Source organism: Cupressus sempervirens, chromosome 5 (assembly GCF_028749045.1).
Source record: "Cupressus sempervirens isolate cs-2001-9-10 chromosome 5, ASM2874904v1, whole genome shotgun sequence".
Taxonomy (NCBI): Eukaryota; Viridiplantae; Streptophyta; class Pinopsida; order Cupressales; family Cupressaceae; genus Cupressus; species Cupressus sempervirens.
Window position 1 is genome coordinate 1004459551 of NC_143122.1, and position 19942 is coordinate 1004479492.

A 19942-nucleotide genomic window follows, 5' to 3' on the forward strand; every position below is an offset into this window, starting at 1 on the left:
AGAACCAACATAATAATCAACATTCATACATCCCATCCCAAAACAAGATTAGTAATCACAAGGAACATAAGAACTAAATCTCCACTTAATGAAGATCATTACGAGTCATAGTTGGAGATAGACAAACCCTAAAATTCATTTTCTAGCACAAAATAGCTAAGAAGAAGGGAATCTAAGATGGAAATACATTAAACATTAATACTTCAAGAATGGTGTATCCCAGTAATAAGCAGCCCTCCTTGAGGACAACAGATCAAAACTAGCTGATTGGAGAAATCCTCACTGACAAACAAGATGAAGAACTTGCATTAGCTAGTGAATAAGAACAAGAACCAAAGACATTCTAAGTTGAATGTTATAATTTTTAATAAGGAATTAAGGCAGAGATTAGACATCTTTGAAGGTCAGTATATACTATTAGAGTTATAGACATATGCATATGCGAAGATAGATACACTCAAAGTAGGGTATGCATAAGACTTAGGAGAAATAAATCTTTTTCCTAGGATTACAAGGAAGGATCTTCCAAGTAATTGGATATCCATAAGGTCTTAAGCAGAGGGATTGTGATAAGATGCTGATATAGTCTAAGGACTATTCTAAGTTGGTGTAATATCCCCTTCCATAAAATAAAGTTTAATATTAAAATATAATAATCATTATCATTATGTGCAGTACCAAAGGAATGATATGTTAATTACTGAGTCAAAGAAAAGAGTGGCAATCAACAACAATAATATATAACTAACTAATTAAAGATGTTACAACTGAGAAAATAACATGGATTAGCAACTAATACTATTAAAATATTAAAGAGGATCATTGAGAGCAACATAATCCTTAGACAGAATCACATTACCAAGAAAAGACTATCATATAGCTAAGTAATAGCGATTATGGAGAAGCCAAACTATTGTAACTCACTCTCATCCTCAATGCTATAGGACACGACCCTATCTATGGATTTATTAACGCGTAAAAGGAGTAACAACTGTGTCACACCGAGATGAGATATGAACGGAGATATCATTAGAGAAGCATAGGAAAATCATCCAAAATAAACTATTAATATTTTCAAAAAGCCAACTATTGATAAAGATTGCTATCACTAGAACCTTATGTTATGCAGTGTTGTTGGCACATAAATGTGTTGAAGGCAATTGGTATTGTGGAAAGTCTAGAGAGGACTAAGTGTATGTATGTGGAGACTAGTCAAATGATTCAAAGACTCAATTTAGCTGTCATCTCAATTGTCAATAAGTTAAATTGTTCAAGGACTCATCTTTCATGAGAATGAATGGAACACTTAGCACTCATTGCAATTAGATGATGCTCACAGGTGGTGAATAAGCTAATATTATAATTTATTAACTATAAACTAACACTATGGATCATAAACAAACAAAAGAATAGTAGACTAAAAATGTGTTCTTAGCAACAATAGTTGTCTATTCATTTAATGTGACAAGAATGTATTCAAAGCCATGCATGAGAATCTCAAAAGAAGTTTAGCCTTCACTATTTGACTTTCATGGCTATACTAGGATAACTATGGTACAAGGGGTGAATTGATAAATCTGTCCCTACAATTGGGATTGACAATAGCAACAAATAAATAAGAAATATTTGAGAGAGACTTAAACAACATAGATCACCTGGAAGGCTCTTAAGGTTGGTGCTAGATGACAAAATCAGAGGTTTGAAAAGCATAGTTGAATAACTAGTCACAATGGGAAATAGAGGCTTGCTACCTACCGCTTGGAAAGCTAATGTTGATCCAGAACTGTAACATTTCTCGTTCCTATACATGTGATTTGAGATATAACAATGCCTAAATATTGACTATGAAACTCAATCTTTGCTTCTTTATAGTCAGTTTTGCAATTTATATTGCCAAAGCATTGATGAGAAATATCATTCAATCTGCTCAAGTGATATGGTTCCAAATGTCTAGTGTAACAAGATCACAATGTACTAGTCATTTGAGTTCTTAGTTTTCAATGTTGGAATCAAAGTTCCTTTTTAAGATTGAGGATTTGAGGACCAAAGGAACCACATTTCAAGAGTGGTGGGTCTTTCCTTGGAAATTTTGCTAAGACCAGAACCTTTCACACTAAGGAAATTCTTATCCCTTTCTAGTGAATCAAATTGTGGAGGAAGAGAATGAATCCCTTCAATTGGATAATATTGTCCTTCGGGAATTTCAATCATAACACCTTTCCCATTGTTTTCTTGCATTGTCAAACCTCTTCCTTGTCCAGAAGTTCTAAAATTATTCATATCATATGGAATTTGGCTTGTTCTGTGTGTAATGGGCTTAGAAGTTCTTGTTTGACCTATATAAGCAGGATTCAAAAGCATTTTATTCTGAGGCTCAGTCACTGTCATCTGCACTTTCTCCTCCAGAAGCTTCATACCCATCACTGGTAGATCTTTGGAGCTTGGAGCCTTCAAAAATACATGAAGGGCTAGCTGAAATAGATGGTATGTCTACAATTCCTGACGATGATTCCCTAAAATATTGAAGACTAGGTGAAGCAAAGCTTCTTCAAGCAGATGATGCAATCAATCTTCTAGTTGACATTGTCAAGCTAGAATGAAATGCACTTTGTGCCTCTAATTGTAAAGGAGCCAATCCCATACAAGTTTCCTCGATTGGCTAGTTGATGTCCATAAGGCCTCTATCCCTATTGTGATTTGATTTACTAGCTTGTTCCGAATACACTTTAGTCAACTTCAAAGACCTTGTAAAAGGAAAACTCTTCCCCAGTGATTGTGATCTGCCACATTTATTCATTCTTCTATGATTTTTAGAATTATAATAGATCTTTGTGCTTAGATCTTTGCTGCTGCTTTCCAAACTACAATCTATCTCTATCACTGGCATGCCTTTTTGCTTGGATATAGGACGTACAACTTTTGAGTTTTTCCTTGCTTGTGTAGCAATCCTTGAAACCTCTTCTGCACTCATTTGAGCTAGTCACCAAGGGATAATCTTTACAAATCCTTTATTCTTTTGCACCATTTGTTCACCAAGTGTCCTCTTTATATTTTGATTATCTACCTTGATGGATGGCATGACACTATCTCTTGGCAACACAGAGAACTGGAAATCATCAAACTAGTGTAGTAAGTTATATAGATCTATTGACATAAAATATGAATAACATGTGCACATTGCATTTCTCTCAAAGACTGTAGATTCAGATCTGGTCCTCTATAAAAAGGCATGTTGGAGTGCACTAGGACCCATGGTGTATTGCACTCATAGAAATTGAATGACTCAATCCTGACACTGAACTTGTCATTGACATTTGCGGGTTTTGTGCTCCTCCCATATTTTGCTACTCTTACTCCCTCATTGCATATGTGCTGACACCCTATTATTGGCATTTCAACCAAAGGAAATAAGCATAAAATACATTCATCATATAAAAAAAGGAATACCAAAAAGTTGAATACAGAAAATATCAATATTTCAAATCAAACTTTTGAAAAGATTATCAAACTTTCTTATGAGCAAAACATGGAAGAAGAAAAGTTGTCCAAGAGGAAGCATTGCAATCATAGACAAAATAGTGCATGAACCCTATAAAATGACCCAATTGAAAAGATGAACACTACATGATAAAAGGCTTCTTTTACATAACTCATTATCACTTTGATGGGAAATATTATAATTCTTATTTGCGCATAAATTTGAAAATGAGAGGAAAAATATGCAAAGATTGTTGCACAACTCACCAAGACAACAACAAATGGTCCCAATAGAAACTACTACCCAGCTTAGATACAATCTCCACATCAAAGTGACTCCAATTAAGGAAACATCACACTATTACAAAGAGTCTAATTGACCACTTAAGTATGAGTTGCAATCCAAGCCCAAGATGTACAACCCATGTACCTATCAATAATAATAAGTGAGAGCCAAATGGGCTAAATTATTGCTTTCTATAAGCTAGGATAAAATTTTAGAACTTAAGGTGGGTCTGAACCAAGTAGAAGGGAGGCTCAATCAAAATGCTCTTGGATTTGGAGCATGATGGTTTAAGCACCATGCTATAATCAGCTAAAAATTAATGCAAATATGTTGGCCACCTATTCTTAGCTTAGGTGCAATGTATAAGGATCAACATATGGTTGCTATGGCTTACAACTCAAGCTTTAAAGGAATTGGTTTGATTTAGTTCCACTTTCTCTTCCCTAGACTCTGTCATAAGGTGTAGTCGCTACTACACAATATAGTATTTTAAGACATTGATTTTAGACGAAATTAATATATTGTCTGAAATTTTTAATATTTAAATGAAATTAGAACTTTCTTTAATGGTCTCTAACAAAATGTATCGACAAATGAGGAAACTTGCATATGTCTATAACTGAGTGTCTTAATATATTGTCTTACATAATTGTCTCTGTAAGACAAAAATATTTCTCTTCCATATTATCTTATAGAGACAATCTGTAAAGACAATATATTAAGACACCTGCTTAAAGACATGTTTGAGATGATATGCAACTTTTTTTCATCTTGAATGAAGATAATTTATTAAAAATTTGTCTCTCAATTTGTCTTTGGTGCCCCCTCTTTGTAGTAGTGAGTGGAAAATATGGAGGAAAAGCCTACCAAAGAAAATCATATTTTTATCATGAAGTAACTATAAAAATCTATATAATAGGAATCATTTTTCTTTTTTCCTTTTTCTTTTTCATTTTGAATATTTATTGAAGAAAAGAAAAAACCAAGTTTACCAAGAGAAGGCCAGAAATCATTAGGACAAAAAACTCTTTGTATTTCCTTCGTCCAATACAATTGTCAATCCACTGCATCAACAAACACTAATTAGTGCAAGGATACTACATTTTAACTTATGTTATATGCATTATCTAAGGTAGAATAGAAGAATAATGTAATTGTACAGAATGAAAATAAAGCCATAAGTTTAGGATATAGTTGGTCGTCCTATATCCAACAGTGATGATCAAAACTGTCAATGCATTTGTCACATACTTGGCAGTGCTTTCCATTTTCAAAGATCTGAAAAGGTAACAAGTTAATTTAGAACTAGCCTCATTTCAGTACTAGTGTAGAATTACGTCATAAAATGATTGGAAAATGCATAAACGTAAAGCCAAAAGTCTCTAGGTGAATAAGGAGATCATTTCTCTCTTTTTTTCTTGTTTGGAGATCAACAAATGAAAAAAAATCATCCTGGTGCATCTCAACATGTAGACGAGCTATAAATGAAATTGTGTCCTCTGTATCCTTCGAATTAGAGATGAAAAGTAGGTTCAAAAATTTAAAAATTAAATGCAAGAATGCCATGATTCAGGAAAGATAATGCCCCCTTATAAAAGTGTAGGGACCACTACAAACATGCTAACATCCAAATTTCATAATTAAATCTTAGGCATTATGGTAGATATAACAAAATAAATTAGGAAAAATAATAGATTATGTCTAGATAAACATAGTAAACTTCCATCATCTCAAAAAGACTACAACAGTAATTGTATTGTAGTACTACACATGGGAAGACTTCAGATCCAGGGCATAAGGGCTAAAACATTGTCTCTAACAGATAGCACATTTATCAATAAAGGAAAAAAATGGCATAAATTGGCACATTTATATAAAACAGTATTTTGATAACCTCAATAAACTATTATTAGCAATTATTTGCCACATCCAAATGATCTAGCACAATGATTGAAAGGATTATTCAAAAACACATAAAACTATACATGTAGCCATGATGAATATAACAGAAAGCGCAAATCAAGTCAGTTCATAGAAGTTCAGAAGTCATGAGTAACATGAGGCAGCTTGTCAATTACTTTCTTTTTCCAAATGGACCAAGAAACATAAGCAAATACAGTCTAGACATATACACCTAGAAATCAGGTGAAGGATATTAAAAAATGTCATCATGGGAATGTTGTTTCACATCCTAAATAATGAAAGTTGAACCTATTAGTTTGATCCGAAGTGGATCATGAATTTTTAGCAAAGTGCATCCATTCGCCAACTATTCTCACAGAGACTAAAATGTGACTTGCAAGGCATTTCCTGATATCATTTTCCCTTGAGTTTCAGCTAGAGATGAATAAAGGATGGATGGTTCAGGTGGACTATAGGTAAAAACAAATCAAAGCGTTTAATGATATTACCAAATCAACTATTGAAGATGATAAAAAAAAAAAAAAAAAAAACTCCTTTTGCCTTGTAGTAGTGTCCAATATGTCTAGGGTCTCCGAATCAGGAGCAATATCCTATTTCTTTGACAATCTTGATTGTCTGAGCTCAGTCAAAGGAACAAGAGGCGATCCACATTTATCCCAAAGCTGAGGTAGGCCTGTCTCGACAGGCTTGCTTTCTATCTCTTGACATCCAATGTGATTTGATCTACTGTAAAATAGAAAACCTGTGCAGGCGAAAAACAAAGTGAAAGTGGTATTTGTTTGTTTTTTTTTTAATGTATAAGGCCCGTGTTGGTCAAAATTTATTTTTTAATTTCCAAATCTCTCTCCCTATCTTCATTTGTTTGAGTTTTTGGTTTCTTCCATGGCATGATGATGATTTCTACATATCAAATTATTCAAACATCTGAATTACTTACAATTTGTAAATTACAAATCATTCAAATACATATATCAATTACAATTATTTCAATGAATACATAATATATATCAAACAACTTGCCAAATTTCTAACCATTTCCAAATAACAATTCATTCAAACATACAAATTTCAATGAATTCACTATATATTAAACAACATGTCAAATTATAATCAAATTTGTCTTTATATATCAACAAACAATATTTAAAAAAGACTGCACTAACCTTTTCTATAGAAAGAATATTCAAAAAGCCGATCCAATGATTGAATTTGGCACTTGCTAGCTTCAAATAGTGTTTGCTAACTTTCAATAGCTTGAAACCCGTGTTTTATGTTAGAAAAATAGAATGCACAATAGACAAAAAGCAGAATATGGATCAAAAGGGACCCAAACTTGCAACACCAGCCTTACATGTAAATTTTTTAAAAAAATTGCCTTAACGTTCTGACCAACCTAAACTTATTTAGTTAATGGTCGAAAATTTTTGTAGAAAAATGAGGTTAAATGTAGTAGTGTGTACACACTATGTGAAATCACCAAAAAATGGTCACAAAGCAAGTTTGGGTCCCTTTTGATCCATATTCTGCTTTTTGTCTATTGTGCATTCTATCGTTCTAATAGAAAACACTAGTTTCAAGCTGTTGGAAGTTAGCAAACACTATTTGAAGACTTTTTGAAGCTAGCCAACACCAAATTCAATCATTGGATCGACTTTTTGAATATTCTTTCTATAGAAAAGGTTAGTGTAGTCCTTTTCAAATATTGTTTGTTGATATATAAAGACAAATTTGATTATAATTTGACATGTTGTTTAATATATAGTGAATTCATTGAAATTTGTATGTTTGAATGAATTGTTATTTGGAAATGGTTAGAAATTTGGCAAGTTGTTTGATATATATTATGTATTCATTGAAATAATTGTAATTGATATATGTATTTGAATGATTTGTAATTTACAAATTGTAAGTAATTCAGATGTTTGAATAATTTGTCATGTAGAAATCTCATCATGCCAAGGAAGAAACCAAAAACTCAAACAAATGAAGATAGGGAGAGAGATTTGGCAATTAAAAGAGATAAAATGAAATTACTACGTAAACAAAGAAAATTACAAAACAATAATGAAGAATTGACTTTCGAAGAGGATCAAGAACCACCGATACAAAGAAAGAAAGAGGAAGAATTGGAAAGACAAAGAGAACGAACGAGACTATTACGCTCAAAAAGACAATTGAAATATGAAGCTATACCATCTTTCAATGTTGGAGTCATATCATCCTCTCATGTTGAAGAGATACTAATTTGTAGATCCGACAATGTACACACTCCATCATGTCATGTTGAAGGCACAACATCAACATATCAAGTAGATGATATTCCATCTTTTGCATCTTATTGCCAAGACACATCATCTTCAGTTCAAGGTACGCATAACACTCAACCTTATGTTGATGTTCAAAATGTTGAGGGAATGAAAGAGATTATAACACCTTCTAGAATTCATTTTAGAAGACCAAAATATTTGATTAATATTAATACTAACATTTTGAAATCAATGTCTAACAAGATTAGCAAGCATACTTGTCAAAGAAAAGTTAATCGTATGTGGAGATTATTCTTTGAAAAATTAAATATTATAGGTCAATGCCAATTATTTGTTGAAATGATGAGGAATTTTAAATTTAGGCCTATCATGAAGATTCTTGGTCTAAGAATGATGGACGATTCAAATGAATTTTTTTTTTGTAAATAATCTAATGAGTGCTTATGACAAATTGGGTACTAAATCACACACCAAAGATAGTAATATCACAAGACGAGTACTTACATCAACAATAGTAAGTACCCAAATGAAGAAAGATTGACTCATGAGAAAGACAAGAAAAACATTAAAAATTGGTAGAGGTACTCTAAGGAGAGCCATGCTAAGGCATGAGAGATTGGAAGATCCAGCAAAAAATGAGTTATGGAGATTTAGCGATAGACTATCGTGAAAGGATAAAGAAATTAGTAAAGCTTTGAAATCATTGATCGAAGATTTTTGAAAAAATAACGTACGTGTTTCCCCTAATCAAAGAGATGTTGTAACAAGGAGGATTTGTAGCCAAAATCATGACCCACATGCGAAACATTTTTTGGACTCAACTCAAACACATTTTTTTGCAAAATTTATTGGTATGTATCCTCAAATTCAAATAAGTCAAATTTTTTGAGATGGGTAAACCTTTTTATGTGAAGATAAATCACATATGCACAACTTTTTGTTATAGGATACATATTGAATTTTCTAACCATTTTGATGTTTTCAGGCATATATGTGTGTTTTTGCATTCTGAGTTTGTTTTACAAGATTATGACATGAATGAGCCACCAAGATCTTCAAGGGAATTCATATCCAACATTTTATGTGAAATAGAGGATGGCCAACAATTTTACAAGACATCATGCTTGGATGGTACATGCTTATTTTGTAGTTCTTTGCAACTTTTATCAACTTGTGAACATATGGATAGTACACATGCAATTAGAAATGAAATAGTAGATTACAAAAAATTTAAGATAGTGACATATGCTCTAAAAGATGAGAAACAGGGTAAAAGATGTGATTTAGTCATTGAAAAGATTCTAGTGTATGAGTTCATGAAGATTTTTCGTGAAAAGATTATTTACGAGTATGCAAGGCATACACATAGAGCTCGATAGCTAGATTTACAATTCAAGTTGTGCAAGGATACGTTTCCATTGGATACCATTTTTTTGATTGTAGACTTCACAGAGAACTACACACTACAACCACAAAATGAGGTGCAAGCAAAGTATTATACTTCTCAACAGGTTTCCATATTTGTTCACATAACATTCATGCATTCACCTACAAGTACAGATGATGATAGAAAGATTTTGAGGGAGTACCATTTTTACATCAGCGATGATTGATCACATTTTATGGAGTTTGTACATGGTTGTTTTCAACTATTTTATGGAGATTTGGCTAACAGGGGCATAACATATTTTCAGCACATTATTTGGTCAAACAATTGCACATCTCAATTTAGGAATGCACGGATGTTCTATTGGTTGAACAAGATGCACAGGCTGTGTAGAATTCAATATATGTAGAATTTCACAGAGGCTGGTCATGGAAAGGGAGAACACGATGGTGTAGGCGCATGCATCAAAAGAGCCTTAGCTCATGAAGAACTAAAATACAAAGATGGAGTAGTATTGAGAGATGCAAAATCCATCATCTAGTGGTGTAATTCTACAATGGGTCCAGGTAAGGAAGGTGAGTCTACGGTTCATAGATTTTTTTGGTTGATAGATAATACTAACATTGCACCATATGAGGATTTTTGCACACTAACAGGATCCAGTGAGTTGCACTCTTTTCGAAGCTCTGATGTAAGTTCATGGAGTATCCACACACAAAAAATGGCATGCTATTGTCCATCATGTGTAGAGGAAAATTGAGATGACTGTGAGTCAACTGAATGGGTGGACAAATGTGATATACAAGTTTTGGACCCAATTGACTCCTATCGTCCCCCACAAGCACTGGAAATGGTAGAGATGGATTCGTCTAATGACTTTGACCACTTGTCTGATCTAGTGCAACCTGATCATTTATATATTTATATATCTTTGTAATTTCAATATGTAACTTTATAACTTTTACCTAAGTATTTTCTGAATTAATAATTGCATTTTGTACATTTGTCAATGCAAGCCATGTTTTTGTTGTTATTGCACCTGAAGACAATAAACAAGGGATAGATTATTATTTGTGCCATTGTGTCCAAGCCAAACAAAAACTAGATTGCTTAGTTATAGATGGTGAAGGTTTAGAGTACCATATTGGTGTAGTGGTTGTAACCAGTACATGGCTTAGACGATATTCTATGAAGAACCCTAACTTGTGGTTATTCGAGGATTAGCAAACAGAGAGGAAGATTCTTCATTATTCAAACATTATTGTCACATCAAATGTCCTCTTGATAAAATATGGTGAAAAATCACATAATAAGATTCTTTGAAAAGTTCACGAGTTAGACCACGAGGCAATACTTGAGACATTAAAATGTAGCGCAGATCCAGTTGGTTCATTAGATTGAATAGGGAGAGCGAGAGAGAGAGAGAGAGAGAGAGAGAGAGAGAGAGAGAGAGAGAGAGAGAGAGAGAGAGAGATCAATTGGATCCAAATACAATGTTGCAACCTCTCCCCCAAGACTGTTCACATGACAAGTGGGTATTGTTATTACGTGTAAGTGATGAGATAAGTTTAAATCATAGATTTTATGTTTTGATTTGTTTAGAATCTAGATACATTATTTGAATTTATATTAGATTCTTTAATAGGACCCATTTTCAGATTAGTCATTTGAATAAGTGAAAGTTTAGAATTTGTTGTTTAGATCAAAACGAAATGAAAGAACATGAAAATTGTTAAAATGTGAATGCTTTGTGATATAAAGCCATGATTGTGTGCATGTAACCAGAAACTTGAAATTGGTGAAAGCAAGGATATAATGGGAGAAGTTTCCAAGACTCATCAAGCCATTCAATAAGCCGCTTGATCATTGCTAGAAGCTCAAACAAATAATTCTTTACATTTAGAACATTGTTACCAATAATGATACTATGACTAACATGCTTTTATCTTTTATTTGTTTTTTCATCTATAATTATTTTAGATAAACTTCAAAATAAATTTATTTTTGAATCATAAACTTATAAAACCCATCTTATAAATTTTTCAGATGTTGTCTATTTGGAAGCATTAAGACCAAAGTGTATGATCTTTGGTTCACTCCTAGTCACAAGATTCAAGTTTTTAGCATATGTATGGGTTCGGGGGTCAAATCCTTTAAGGATGACCATAGGTTTTTATTTTTGTTCGCTCTTAGTATCAAAATTGTAAGGTTGTGATTGTGTGGAAGAATCCACACCCTTAAGGATAATTATAGGTGGTTCGTCAATGTTTGATTTGTAGCTTTCCTTTTTCCCTTTAGACCTAATCATGTTTATGTTCTCACAAGTTGGCTCAATCATATGTAGTTGATCTTTCCATCCTATTTTTCTTCCTAGAACTTTCTTCTTGTTCATGCTTGGGTACCTGGGTTCATTGAAAACCTTATGATCAATATTAGTCATGAGTCCATCCACCCCAACTTTCTTATCATCAATGAGATCTTGAATGAGGTATTTAAGTTTCATATAATTTGATGCAAAGTGCAACAATGGAAGCACAACCTTAAGACCCAACTCCAAAACCAACACTCAAGATGTTCAAAGGATTGAACAATCGGTTTTTTTCACTTCAACAAGTGTATACCTCTACAAGGAACTACTATGAGGGTTCAAAGACTCACCATACACAAGTATGACACAAAGCAGTTTGACCCAAATCAAGCCTTTAAGGACAAGTTCCCTTAATTTGGGTAAAATAGGGATTTTATGGTTCTAGGCCTCACAACTTCCAACAAAGGCTAGAAACTACTTAGTTAGAACCCAACTAAGCAAAATCCACCACTAGTTACACTCCCAACAACCCACAACACAAATTGCAAGGAAGGACCTAGAGTCCTATTACGTCTCCAATCCCTAATTTTTGCCACTAACTTCAAAACTTTCTAAAATACTTAAGGAACAAATCACACTTTCAAATACATTTTTTCAAGTTCTCTCAAGCCACAAATTTGCAGAGATTGATTCCACTCCAGCATATCATAACCTTGACTAAGTCCACAAGCCTAATTAGCTAGGCTAGGCTTGGGTTTCAAAGTAAGAGGTTAGGAATGGGTGCATAGAACCAAAACTCCACTTCCACGGTGTTCTACTAACTCAAAAAAGGATAATTTTTTTTTATCACCAAGTCCTCTCCATCTCTTTATCTAATCCAGTCTCCTTAAAATGGGTCAAATACATGGTGATATTTGACCTAAGGCTTGCTCCCAAAATTCAATGCCTTCAATTCCTATTCCAAAACTGTAAAAATCTTATAGTACACATCCCTAACTTGCTTCATACAAGTGGAGAAGAAATTCCACCAGTGGATCAGCAAGTTAGGGCCATTTGAATGCAAAAACCCTGAAATTGAGGGTTTCTCAGACCAACAAGCTTATAAATTCGATTACTTTTGAAAGAAAAAGGATAAAAACTTCAAACCACTGCCAAAAACCTCCAGACACTTAGCATCAACTTTTAGAAAAAAGGTCATCATCCACCCCTTATTCTTATGTACTATACTTGCAAAATGTCAAGAAATTGCACTGGAACATGTATTTTTATTGATTTGAAAGCAAGTTTATAATTGGATCTTCTCTCTTTATCCATTTTTGAATATCTCAAGCCTAAATAGGTTGTTTCCAATCGTTCTACTGAACCATCAAATGGTTTGAGCCATTGGGACTCCTAAACCAAAAAGTTGCTTAGAAAATTGTAAAAGTTGCTGAGAACTTTTAAGTAACTTTTGCCACTATAGCAAGAAATGTTGCATTTAAACTTGATTAACACTTAGAAACTTTGTTAGGCTTCCAAACCCCTAAGACACACTTAGAAAAATATGAAATGACTAACATATCATCTACTAGGACCAAATGATGCCCAAGGTTTATAAACACACCAAGGGGTCTTGTGTCTTTAACAAAATGGATGGGTCATAGGGAGATCATGAGATATATCCCCTGACCTTATTACAAACATATTGATCAATGAAAGTTAAGTGCTCTGCAACATAATTTTTAGTCTTATGACCCTTATTCCTATCATAGATGCAATAATGATTGTCATTCCAAAATTTAGGCTTAACTTTGGGTTCATAAGGTTTATAGTTATATGGTAGTGTAATGATCTTATTCGATATCAAATTATTCAACACTAGTTCAATGAGTCTCCTAGAAGTGTACAGGTGTGCTTAGATTTGAAAACCCATGATGGTTTACCTCTACTAGAGTGATTAGATTTGTTTGAGTCAATATTCTTGGAGAAGCATATTGTTTTGTAGTTTGAATGTCATTGGTCAAGTTGATCACATTAGGCTCCTTAGGAATTGGAACATAGTTGTAAGGAATTGGAAAATAGTTGTTTCCTAAGTTCATGCTACAATTAAGGCACAAGGTTGTTAATAAATATATCAATCTTTTCAGCTTCATGGATTTGCCTTGGATATCATGAATAAAGCTTCCTCCATCACTGAAGAAAGGAAATATAATATTTTTTTTGGTGTTGTTTGATGTTTCATAAGTCTAGCATAGTGATTGCATGTTGAATACTGTAGGAATAATGTTGGAAATATCTTTTTCCATTTTATCAAATGACATAAGTGGAGGACAGAATTTTGTGAACCATTCCATACCTTGCCCACTAAGACTTCTAGAAAAAAAAGGCTTACGAGATAAGTGAGTTCATGTAAGAATTTCATAATTAATGCACAAAAATCCCTAATGTGATCATGAGGATCTCCACTACCATCATATTTTTCATACTTAAAAAATTCAACCTTACAAGTAAAATGATACATTTATAAGTATTTGTCAAAAGGAAATAGGTCTACATATAGACTCAAGTGAAAAAAAAGGGCTTAGGTTTCTCTTGCTCATTTTTCATGTGTAACATATCCTTCCTTATTTCTTCCATTTGTTTCATAACAACTTGTAAAAGTGAAGGTTCCTGCTTTTGAATCAAGTTGTCAACATTGAGGTTGTGTGGAAATTTTACTCCTTGAGAGAATAAGTGCATGAAGAATTTATCTTTTTCTTGATCCAAGTTCAATTTCACGAGCTTTTGTTAATATTTATCTTGGTGAAATTGTAAGATCTCTTCCTTAGTGATTTCTGGATCTAGATCATTATCTTGTGAACCATGTCTAGTATGTTTTGACCTTTGGAGTGAAAGTGAATAATGTCTAGAAATTTAATTGGTAAATCCTTGAGAAATTTTTTATGCTTCTTCCATATAGGCTTGTTTTCCTCATTTTTTGTGCTATAACGATTTGTCTACCATCCTAGATAGGAGTTTGTCGATCCTCTTTTCATGCTCCTCCCTAGATAATGTCAATGAGATACTATTTTCAAATATAGGTAAAGACACTTACTAGTATAGACCAAAAATTAGAAACACTAAGTATAGGTTTTCCTAACCAACCAAGAACAATTTTAAAGTTTTAGAGGCTTGGAACAACTGTAATTCGATTACAATTACACTATGGGCCACTTTTTAGGTATAAAATGTTGTCCTGTTGCATTTTTCTCCACATTTTTTCATAACATTAAAAAATAAAAATTGAATATTAGGATACCCATTTGTCTTCTCTATAACATATCAAAAGATGAGGTATGGTTTTTTTGGACCAAGTCTCTGTTGTTACACTATGGGCCATTTTTTAGGCATAAAAACCCCTCCATTTATAAATGAACTATATGGAATAATTATCCCCCAACCATAAAAATTGGTAAAGTATCTTAATATGATCCTAAAGTGAGGATTCTTCAATTGGATTGAATCCATCAACTCTCTATATGTGATTTTTATGAAACCCTCAATAAACAAGGCCAAAAACTAGGGCCTCTTCAAATCTGACTAAGAGATCACTTAAAGGACCTGCTAGATGATCCTACACCATCTGTATGATGATTAATTTGACTATTTTACATAAAAACATGGCCTCCTTTAGGCAGATCTCCTGTTTTTATACCTATGACATCAAATTTAATGCATTTTTATGCACTCAAGCACTCTAAACTTGTCCAGTTAGATGATCATTGGTGCAGGGCACCAAAGAAAATAGATAGGTGTCATCCTAGTTTTCAATTAGGAACAAGGTTTCAAAATGATGTAATAAGACCCAAGATGTAAGGTCAATTGGACTCTAAGTGTCATTATAAGTTAGAGTGCCAAATTGAACCAACGGGTCAAAAATGAGCAATATAGGTGATTTTTCAAAGAAAAAAAGATTTTTATGTTTTTTAGAATGTTATAAAGGTCCTTAGGGTCATTGGGTTAAGTTTTAGGCATCTAGGAGTTAAGATGTCAAAAATTGCAAAAAATTGCAAAAGTTGTCAAAGCAAAAGTGCAAAAATGCTAACAACTTTGCAATTTTGTTGAAAAACCAAGTGTATGTTACAACCACAATTTGAAATGTGATTATAACCATTGTAATAGAAGTATATATGTATGATATGACCGTACAGGCCTCAGTGGGTGATGGTTGTACAAATTTGATGTCTTTTGAAGCAATAAAAATCTGATTTTCTACCATTTTTCCTGTGTTTTGCTATGGTACAGATGTGTACGAAATGGAACATGTGAAAATTTGATATGGTTGGATAGATATTTGAAGTATCTTTCATTTTCATTTGGTTTGAGGTTTTGATCTATCCATTTGTGTAAGATATTGCCATTTTACTGAGGGTTTCCTAGGTAAGCCTGTAAATTGACTAGATTGCACTTATGGCCCTCTAACTTGCAATACAAAGGTGGGATCTTGATGCCATTTGGTGGGAAAAAATTTAGGGGTGTATTCTTACATATGGAAGAGTTTTCAAGGGTAGAAAAGTTGGTTTACTATTTTTTTTGTTGGCCCTAAGCTGAACATCATCACGTGTTTAGCCCAGTTTTGAAGGGAAATTGGTGTAAAACTCTCAAACTTGTTATAATGACCCAGGTGAAGGATGGAATGGATTTTTGGCATGGTGAGAAAGAGTCCCAAGTGGTTTTTTTGATTCTAAAGGGCATTAATATACCGATTGAAAGAAGTTGCAAAGAAAGAAATTCAGTTTTCAAGTCATTTTGACTATTGTTTGCATGCTGCATGAAATGTATGAAATTTTAGACCAGATGTGATAGATTTTTGAGATAGAGCTTTGGATCATCTTTCTTTTTCTTATAGTTTCATCATTCTACATGTTTTCTAACTCAAGTTATTGCATTTTTAGTGAAACTAGGTTTTTAGGACAGCATTTTGGTGCACACAACAAAAATGGGCCTCTAACTACACTTTCTTTTGTTTAAATTTCATGCCCACTTGGTAAATGGTAGTTAGTAGGGTCCTTTTTAAGATTCTTTTGTTTCAAGACCGAAGGATGTGTTTTGTGATTTTTCCAATCAAGCCCTAGGTCAAGTACCATGAAGGATTTGACCTCTTATAGCATGTTGATTTGTGAATGGCAGAAGTTTGGAAATTGGTGAAGGGCTGAGCATTTTGAAATAAGTTATTTTAGTTTTTCCAAACCTTTTCCAAGTTGTAGAAGTGGAATCAAGTGAAAAATGTAAAAATTGTACTTTTTGTGCAAAGTTGCATTGTTGAAAGTTGTAAAAGTTGCTCAAATTTGCAATTTAGTGGAAAAAGGGTCGTGGGATCGAACTGTCTGTTATGTTAGCTTTGGGTGGTCGGTTAAACCCTAGCCCCAAGCTTGTCCCATATTTTTGAGCACTCAAACATTCTCGGGCATGCCAAATCGAAACGTCCCTAAAGGTCACTAAATGCCATAGGACAACAATCTTTGACAGGGCATATCTTGGAGCTCGTGCAAGATATGGATGTGATTCTAGGTTCTATAGGACTATTTTGTAGAGACCTATAATAACCTCTCTCACTTTTTGAAGATCTTAATTCATTTTGATTTTGCGACGTCATCTTGGGTGATGCTGAAACTTGTAGTATTGGCCAGTAAAAAGTTGCCAACTGCCAAATCTCCCTCATCGTTCATCGTGAGATTGAATTGTCTATTCTGGTAACTCTGGGTGGCCGGGTAAACCCTAGCCCCGAGCTCGTCCCGTCCCGTTGAGCACTCAAACATTCTCGGGCATGCCGAACCGAAACATCCCTAAGGGTCACTAAATGCCATAGGGCAACGATCTTTGACGAGGCATATCTTAGAGCTTGTGTGAGCTATGGATGTGATTCCAAGTCTTATAGAACTGTGTTACAAAGACCTACAATAACCTCTCTTTCTATTTGGAGATCTTACTCCATTTTGATTTTGTGACGCCATCTTGGGTGATGCTAAAACTTGTAGTGTTGGCCAGTACAAAGTTGCCAACTACCAAATGTCCCTCAGCGTTCGTCGTGGGATTGAACTGTCTATTTCGTTAGCTTCGGGTGGTTGGGTAAACCCTATCCCCAAGATCATCCTATGTTATTGAGTGATCAAACATTCTCGTGCATGCCAAACTGGAATATCCCTAAGGGTCACTAAATGGCATATGGCGGTGATCTTTGACGGAGCATATCTCGGAGCTTGTGTGAGGTATGGATGCAATTATAAGTCCTATAGGACTGTGTTGTGGAGACCTATAATAACCTCTCTCTCTTTTTAGAGATCTTACTCTATTTTGATTTTGCGATGCCATCTCGAGTGATGCTAAAATTTGTAGTGTTGGCCAGTATTAAGTTGTCAACTGCCAAATCTCCCTTACCATTCGTCATGGGATCAAACTGTCTATTTTATTAGCTCCAGGTGGCCAGGTAAACCCTATCCCCAAGCTTATCTCGTCCTGTTGAGCACTCAAACGTTCTCGAGCACATCAAACCAAAACGTCTTTAAGGGTCACTAAATGCCATAGGGTAGCAATCTTTGACGGGGCATATTTCAAAGCTCGTTCAAGGTATGGATGTGATTCTAGGTCCTATAGGACTATGTTACAAAGACCTACAATAACCTCTCTCACTTTTTGGAGATCTTACTCTATTTTGATTTTGCGATGCCATCTCGGGTGATGTTGAAACTTGCAGTGTTGGCCAATACAAAGTTGCCAACTGCCAAATCTCCCTCACCATTCATTGTGGGATCAAACTATCTATTATGTTAGCTCCAAGTGGTCAGGTAAACCCTATCTCTAAGCTCATCCCATCCTGTTGAGCATTTGAACATTCTCAGGCACGTCGAACTGAAATGTCCTTAAGGGTCATTAAATGCCATAGGGTAGCAATCTTTGACGAGGCATATCTCAAAGCTCGTGCAAGGTATGGATGCAATTTGAGGTCTTATAGGATTGTTTTGCAGAGACCTACAATAATCTTTCTCACTTTTTGGAGATCTTACTTCGTTTTGATTTTGCGACGCCATCTTGAGTGATGTTGAAACTTGTAGTGTTGGCCAGTACAAAGTTGTGAACTACCAAATCTCCCTCATCGTTTGTCGTGGGATTGAATTATCTATTTTGTTAGCTCTGGGTGGCTAGGTAAACCCTATCCCCAAGATTTCTCCATCCTGTTGAGTGCTTGAATGTTCTCGGGCATGCTGAATCGAAATGTCCCTAAGGATCACTAAATGCCATAAGGCATCGATCTTTGAAGGTGCATATCTCGGAGCTCATGCAAGGTATGGATGCGATTCTAGGTCCTATAGGACTATGTTTTAGAGACCTACAATAACTTCTCTCACTTTTTAGAGATCTTACTTTGTTTTGATTTTGTGACGCCATCTCGGGTGATGTTGAAACTTGTAGTGTTGGCCAATACAAAGTTACCAACTGCCAAATCTCCCTCACTGTTCGTCATGGGATCGAACTGTCTATTATGTTAGCTCTAAGTGGCTGGGTAAACCCTATCCCCAAGCTCATCCTATCTTGTTGAGTGCTTGAACATTCTCGGGCATGCCGAACCGAAATGTCCCTAAGGGTCGGGTCACTAAATGCCATAGGGTAGCAATCTTTGATGGGGCATATCTCGGAGCTCATGCGAGGTATAGATGTGATTCTAGGTCCTATAGGACCATGTTGCAGAGACCTACAATAACCTCTCTCACATTTTGGAGATCTTACTCAATTTTGATTTTGTGATGCCATCTCGGGTGATGTTGAAACTTGTAGTGTTGGCTAGTACAAAGTTGCCAACTGCCAAATCTCTCTCACCTTTCATCATGGGATTGAACTATCTATTCCATTAGCTCCAGGTGGCTAGGTAAACACTAGCCCAAAGCTTATCTTGTCTTTTTGAGTGCTCAAACGTTCTCGGGCATGCCGAATCGAAATGTCCCTAAGGGTTACTAAATGCCACAGGGCAGCAATCTTTGACTGTGGCAACTGGATATGTCATCTCATCCAATGATGGAGACTCATGATATCCTATAGGGAATCCTTATTATTAAGTTTGGATTCAACAACCTCTTCCCCTCCTAAAATAATGTAGTTAGAAATTTAAAACCTAGTGCATAGAATTTGGGCTCAGGGAACCTCTGATGAAAGGAATGTATATAGACTTTCCATTTGGTTGGAGTGTCACAATTTTCTTACCCACGAGTATAGTATCTTGGGACCAATCCAATTTAAATTTTCCTCCTAGGTCCCTACAAAAACTTTCTCGACATGTCATT

At 34.6% G+C, this 19942-nt stretch overlaps 1 pseudogene; it reads right to left on the reverse strand.

The window, feature by feature from the left end:
• Nucleotides 1–2022: 2022 nt before the first annotated feature.
• Nucleotides 2023–19588, reverse strand: LOC149559313 (putative protein S-acyltransferase 22; annotated as a pseudogene).
• Nucleotides 19589–19942: the final 354 nt, after the last annotated feature.